Genomic DNA, 7,046 nt, shown 5'->3' with positions numbered 1-7,046 from the left:
TTCTAATTTTCTTGTGTAGGAAATTTTTTAACCCTTGTCAGAATAACTGCTTTGTCAGACTATTTAGATCATGTGCTTACATTTGAGGTTTTTTTTTTGGTGAAGATTTTATTTATTTGAGAGAGAGCACAAGTGGTGGAGGGTTGGGGGGAGTAGCAGAGGGAGAGGGAGAAGCAGGCTCTCTGCTCCTTGGGGAGCCCAACTCGAGGCTGATCCCAGGACCTCAGGATCATGACCTGAGCCAGAAGACAGCAGCTTAACCTGCTAAGCCACCCAGGCACCTCCAGTGAGCTGTTTTGTAATAATTATCCAAGATGTTAATCAAAACAGTGGATAAATGAATGGAACCTCTTAACTGGTCTGTACACATTTAGAAATACATGTTTTTTTTGTTACTTAATAGAAGTGGACCTTCCTGTAGATCTTGCCACTGGTCTTCTGTTGATAATCAATGTAAGTAAGTACTTAAGGGTTTTCATTCCAGGCTGCTTTTGTATAAAACAGGGGTTTGTAAAGTTTCTCTGTAAAGGACCAGATAGTAACTATTTCTTGTCTTGTGAGCCATATGGCCTGTCTCATTGTAGTCTGAACAGGTGGTCATTGCTGTATTCCAGTAAAGCTTTATTTATACGAGTAGGCTGGAGGCCCACCCCAGGTCTAGATGATAATTAATACCAAAGATCTCAATATGATTCTGGGCCATTGATGTTTGACTTGATTTTCTGCAGCAGTATTTTATAGCCTTTTTTGGTTCTGGAACTCAGAGCCCTGAAATCAAGACCTGAGCTAAGATCAAGAGTCTTGATACTTAACCAAGCTAGCAACCCAGGCGGCCCTGTCCTTTTTTGGTATTAGACATTTGTGACAATCTCTTGATGTTTCCCAATCCCCTCGAAATAATATCCACGTAGTCATATCCCAGTTTTGTGTTTCATCTCAGAGACTTTATAAGTATATGAACCTCTTTTGGATTTATTTATCTTTTCAGGGTTTTGTACCATTCTTTGCTTTTTGGGGATTCCACACCCATCCTGTGTCATTGAAAGAATATGTACCTCTTCCGGCTTCTTCCTTACTAAACCAGGATGAACTCTGGTGTCCTATATTTAGTCTTTGCTTGATTGGCAGATAACTGTATTTTTTTTAAGACTTTATTAATTTATTTGAGAGAGAATTTATTAGGGAGAAAGCGAATGTGCCCACCAGCAGGGAGAGGGAGAAGCTGACCACCACCCCCCAGCAGGGACCTGAAGTGAGGCTCGATCCCAGGACCCCAGGATCATGACCTGACCCCCGACAGATAACACTAATATATTTTGATGTGTTTCTTTAACTCATAGTTTTCATTTGAACCTATCGGAATGACCGCCTCCATTGTTGCTTTTAGAAGGAGTTTCTGGCGTCGGCAAGGGGGTGGGCAGATTTTTTTTTTTTTTTTTTTTAAGAAAAAATGGATTTTGTCTTTTATAAAAGACACTTCCCCAGTTTTTTTTTTTTTTTTTTTTTTAAATACAGGAAAGGGCCTGTGTTTGTGGGAGGGCCTGCAGTAGGGTGTGTCTGGCCTGGGGGTGTGCAGGGTACCTCCTGCCTTTGTTTGAAGAATTAGCTGTAGGCTGACCTGGGTGCAGCTACTGGGAAGCCTGAGAACGGAATGGAATGGAAAGTGTAGCCCTGTAGCCGCTTTGACCTCACCCAGTGGAGTTTCCAGGCCCTGGCCAGGAGTGGGTCCTGGGCGCGCCTGGGTGCTCGGTCAGGTAGTCCCCCTGGGCCTTCCAAGGGCCCACCAGGCTAGTGGAGCCTCTTTGATTGGACCTGCTGTGCGAACATCATTTTCTGTGTTTTCCATGAAAAAGACTAAGCCCAGCTTGGTCTCCTTGGTTGCCTTACTGGATTTACTGGGACTGTAGTTTTCTCTGCTCAGGTACCATCGCTTTGAGGAGTGACTGTAAAAACCTGACGGTCGGCCCCAAGCGTTAGTTTCATTTCACCTCTTGCTGTTTTTAGGACCTTCAGTGGTAGGAAACACATCTGCTGTTCTCAGTTTCTTGCTCGCTCTGCCTTGGCCCAGCTCTGTGTGGTCGGGCTCCTGCCTAGCTCTCTTGCCATTTCTGCCTTCTCTGCTTGGATTCTTCTTCCCCTTTGCCCTGTGATTTCCATATTCATAATTCAGTGGTTCCCACGTTTGAGTTAATATTTTCCTGTTGTTCTGAGCGTGGGGAGAAGGCATCAAACCTGGGTTCCTCAGGCAGGAAAAAACACAAGAGCCCTGTGGGCTATACTTTGGATAGTAAAAAACGGGAGTTGCAGAAAGATCCTTAAATACTGATTAAACACGGCAAAATTAAAAATATTCTTTCTACTAGTCCTACAACGTTGCCCCCCCCCCCCCTTTTTTTTTTAATTGTAGGAATATTTTCCTCATCTTCTCATATTTACCTGGCAGATTAATGTAATTTTTGTTGTGGTTGTAACCATAACAGAGCCACATATCCACTTTTACATCATGATTGGGAAGATTGAATCGATATGTTTACAAGAAGTTATTGTACTTCTGAAAAGTAAGGAATTGCAAATCTTCCATTGCTTTTTATATCTAACTGGTGGGCCATATAGTAAAATATTGTGGTTAGTTGCATACTATCACCCAGAACTGGACAGTAGGTAATTTTTTTAGGCAAATGACATGTCCTTATCCAAACGGTCTATTTCCAGGCATGGTTTGTTGTTTAACAATTACATGTAAATTGAGGGATATGCAGGAAGAAAGCTTATTGATGGATTGAATTTATGGGAAAAATGATGTTTTATTTCAGTTTCTTAAGGCAGCCTACAAATTCATTTCTTTTGTTTTCTTTACAGTTTTTGGCGTTAGAACACATTAAGAATGTGTTCAGTAAAAAATGGCATTTTTTAACATCTTCAACTTTAGATATACTAAAGGTTTTTTTTTTCCCCAAAAGTAAAGTTTTAATACAGTTTCTGTATATATGTATTTTTAAGATTTTACTTATTTATTCATGAGAGAGAGGGAGAGAGAGAGAGGCAGAGACACAGGCAGAGGGAGAAGCAGGCTCCTTGCAGGGAGCCCGTCGTGGGACTCAATCCGGGTCTCCAGGATCATGCCCTGAGCCGAAGGCAGATGCCCCACCGCCGAGCCACCCAGGCATTTCTATATTTGATAAATATTTTCATTGTTGAAGGGCGTGTTGTTTTCCACTTCGCTTTATCATTTTATGACCTTGCGTGTTTAAAGTACTAGCTGTTGATAAAGAATTAAATCTTATTAGGCAGTTCTCTTATACTTTAATCATTCTCTTTGTTTTTATAAGTAGGAAGGAATTTATGACATTGTTTAATAGTGTATGATGGTTGCGGGGCACAGGGTGGGGGTGGCCTTCCAGCTCCAGCAGAGTTTCCCAATACCAGGCCACCTTGGGTGTTGCTGATCATAAAGCTGTCAGTGGGAGAGTACACAGTCACTATCCTGATGACGACACAGCTACAATAAGGAAGATGCTACTCTTTGGGGTCCCCAGAACTGTACTTGGCCTGTCATGGTCCAGGAAGTGGCTGCTCTGAGCCCTGGCTCTTGACACCTGTGCTCATGTCCTAGGGCTGCCGCAAAATATTTCCCACAAACTTATTAGGGGGCTTATTAAAGCATAATTTTATTCTTTCATAGTTCTGAAGGCTAGAAATTAGAAATCAAGGTGTCTACACAGCCATGCTGTCTTGGAAGGCTCTAGGGAGAACATATTCCATGCCTTTCTCTCCGCTTCAGGTATTGGCGGCATTCCTTGATGTTCCTTGACTTTAGACATATGTCACTTCCATCTCTGCTTCTGTCCCCTGGCATTCTTATGTGTCTCTGTATGTGTCTCTCCTCCTCTTTTAAGGACAGCAGTCATTCTTATATTTAAAGTTTAATAAGCTAAATCTTTTTTTTTTTTTTTTTTTACATTCTTTACAGGTTTTAGATTTCTGATCTTTCTGTTCTGAACAGAATATTTTAGGATTGTGTGGAAATTACACCTAAGAGATAAAGGCACCCGAGTTATCCTCTACGTATGTAATCTGCAGTTAGTATTCTTTCTTTTTAAGATTTTATTTATTTTGGAGAGAGAGAGAGAGAGTACACGAGTACGTGAACTGGGGGAGGGGCAAGATCATGATCTGAGCCGAAATCCAGAGTTGGCCACTGAACCAACTGAACCACCCAGGCACCCCTGCAGTTAGTATTCTCTTGATGCCACAAAACAGCTGTTCCAAACTCAAGTTTTCCATTCACCATTATCAGCTTGTAGTTTCCCTTAGGAGACCTAAGTGTATGATTCACCAAATCAGTTATTTTCAGAACTGGAAGGAAACTTATAAATTGTCTAAACTGACCTTTTCATTTACTGTGAGAATAAACTAAAACCCAAGGATGCAAATTCGCTAATCCGTGCCCTGCTAGATTCCCTAACAGTTAGCATTGCCTTGTGTTACCTTTGTGATGTTTTCAGTAGTAGGCACAGTGATTTCTTCTTTCTTTCACTTCTCCTGAATTAGCAGAATCTTGCTCTGTTCATGGTACATGCTCAGTAAAGACTTACTGTGGAGGGATGACATTTACCTCTGATTGCCCAGATCAGGGCCTTGATTTAAGTCAGCAGATATTTGAGTACCTGATTCTACAGGAGTGAAGTATTTTGCCTCTAAAATGAGGAACAGTAGGATGTGTTGCTGTATCCTCACTAATTTTTTTTTTTTAAGATTTTATTCATGAGAGACACAGAGAGAGAAGCAGAGACACAGCAGAGGGAGAAGCAGGCTCCCTGCGGGGAGCCCCATGTGGGATTCCATCCGGGACTCCAGGATCACGTCCTGGGCTAAAGGCAGATGCTCAACTGCTGAGCCACCCAGGCATCCCATATCCTCACTATTTAATAGGATCCAAGAAGGACAAAAAATTACCATTATGGAGACCAGTCCCAGGAAGGAACACCTAGGGGCAGTAGATAGGATAGTAAAGGTTAAAGAAAAGCTCATGAGTGGTTGTGTGGTCGATATTTTGGAAATAGATATTTCATTGTATTAGACACCTTGACTCTTAAGAGCCAGCCTGCATATTGTTTGTCATTTTGGTATATTGAAAATAGCTTGTATGCCTCCATTGATTCTTGTATATATGCCTGAAATGTTTGGCAATGCCACTGACCAGTTTCTCCCTCCAGTATCTTCTCTTCTTGAGATCTTATCTTCATGATGCAGAGATCAAGACGGCTCTGTTTCCTTTACTTCTGTAGCCATGCCCCTTGGTTCTCTGTTTATTGTATGCGTTCCTTGTTTTAGTGAAAATTCTGCTTTACAAAGCAGAATGATTAGAGATGAATCAAACGAACCCTAAAGGATCTATTTCATGATTCCTTGAAACAGTTGTATCTGTTGGTACATTGAAGATGATTTATAAAATTTGATAGCTGTTCAAGAATATATGGGTGACTTTTTTGCTACTACCAAGATAGGTTATATTTTTAAAGCATTTGTCCTATTACTCTTTCTCAACTGTGGTCCTCAGAGTGTCTGTGTCAGAGGTTTTGATTTGATAAGTATAGGCATTGGCATTTAAAAACAAGTACCCCAGCAGTGCCTGGCTGAATCCATCAGTAGAGCATGTGACTCTTGCCCTCGGGGTTATAAGTAGAGCTCCATGTTGGGTGTAGAGATTGCTTAAAAATAAAATCTTAAAAAAAATACAAATACCCCAGATGATTTTTATAGTAAACACAGATTTGGAAAGTCACTGGTCTGTGATGGGAACCTACATTTAAAAGAAGTACTGCAGGTGATTCTTTTTTTTTTTTTTTTTTTTTTTTTTTTTATAAATTTATTTTTTATTGGTGTTCAATTTGCCAACATATAGAGTAACACCCAGTGCTCATCCAATCAACTGCAGGTGATTCTAATGCAGTTGTTCCTCAGGCTACACTAAGACACGCCACATGGTCTTTTTAAAAATATTTTTTAATTAAAAAAATATTTATTTGTAATGAGAGCCCATTCCTATTGCTAACATTTCTGGCCTGGCGTGTGCAGCCTCGTGGAACAGTTTATATCTAATAATTAGACTTTTCCAGCACGTGTAATCTGTGTCCCAGCTCAAATGGGGGATGCGTGTAATTGAAATAAATGATGGTTATAAATCAATTAACATCATTTAGATAAAGTATAAATACTTTACAAATAACAACTGAAGTAATAACAGAGGAGAGAAAATTCCACTTAAAACAAGTAAAAGAAAACATGTACATCTAAGTGTTAGTTTTCGTTCTATCCCAATAAATGGTCCCTTGTTAATGAACTGCTTAGAGTGTATGCTGTTCTCACCATTTTGGCATTTCTACAGTATTTCTCTCAGCTAGGTGTGAAAGCTTACCACTTCCCTTACCTCTGAGATAGTTTGCTTTTTGCTTAAGGGCAAAAGCCCTTTGTCTGCACTCAGAGATTTTGCCTCTAGTCACCATCACCTTACTTCTACCAGCAGTTTTCAGTCTTGTTTGTGGGCTTGGCTGCACCACGTTTTTATGTCTTGCATATCTAGTCATGCTGGAAAGTGTTCAAGAACATCATGGTGAGTAACCTGTTCCTTTTTCCATGACTGTCTTATTTCCATTGATAACAAGTGTCTGGTACTTGAGTCGCTTCTAACTTCTCTCCTTGTCATTAGATACAGATCTTTGCATGCAAGCTGTGCTCTTTATTCAAGAAAGCGTGCTTGGTCATTCATTCATTCACTTATTTAAGGTATGCTTGGTCATTTAAAAATTACTTTCTATCAGTGTTTTTTTTTTAACACCTTTTTCTTACTTTGGAGTTTATCAATGTCTAGGCCCTTTTTTTTATTTATGACCATTTCTACCCCCAGCTTTGTTCACATAATAAGAAGAGGCAGTTTGATAAAGAGAATATTGAAGTCCTGGATTAAGTCCAGGTTCATTTTTATATCTTTTCAAATGCTAAGCACAGAGTCCAGCTCCTAGTTCGAGTCAAATTAATATTTACAG

General features: G+C 40.2%; 1 protein-coding gene across 11 annotated transcripts in view; it reads left to right on the top strand.

The window, feature by feature from the left end:
• NEK7 (NIMA related kinase 7) overlaps positions 1-7,046 on the top strand; it is a 158,453-nt gene that overhangs the window by 4,836 nt on the left and 146,571 nt on the right. The window contains exon 1 of one of the 11 annotated variants that reach the window (XM_038541961.1): positions 435-453. The exons of 8 other annotated variants lie outside the window; for them this stretch is intronic. The gene's annotated coding sequence lies outside the window, so the exon portion shown is untranslated. Of the gene's footprint in view, positions 1-434; positions 454-6,594; positions 6,614-6,767; positions 6,787-7,046 lie in introns of those variants that run through there. 2 more of the 11 variants (XM_038541970.1, XM_038541957.1) reach the window with 2 other exon arrangements.

Source organism: Canis lupus, chromosome 7 (genome assembly GCF_011100685.1).
Source record: "Canis lupus familiaris isolate Mischka breed German Shepherd chromosome 7, alternate assembly UU_Cfam_GSD_1.0, whole genome shotgun sequence".
In the NCBI taxonomy this organism is placed as follows: Eukaryota; Metazoa; Chordata; class Mammalia; order Carnivora; family Canidae; genus Canis; species Canis lupus.
The sequence above is the reverse complement of the archived record's forward strand: the minus strand, read 5'-3'. Positions and strand labels throughout refer to the sequence as shown.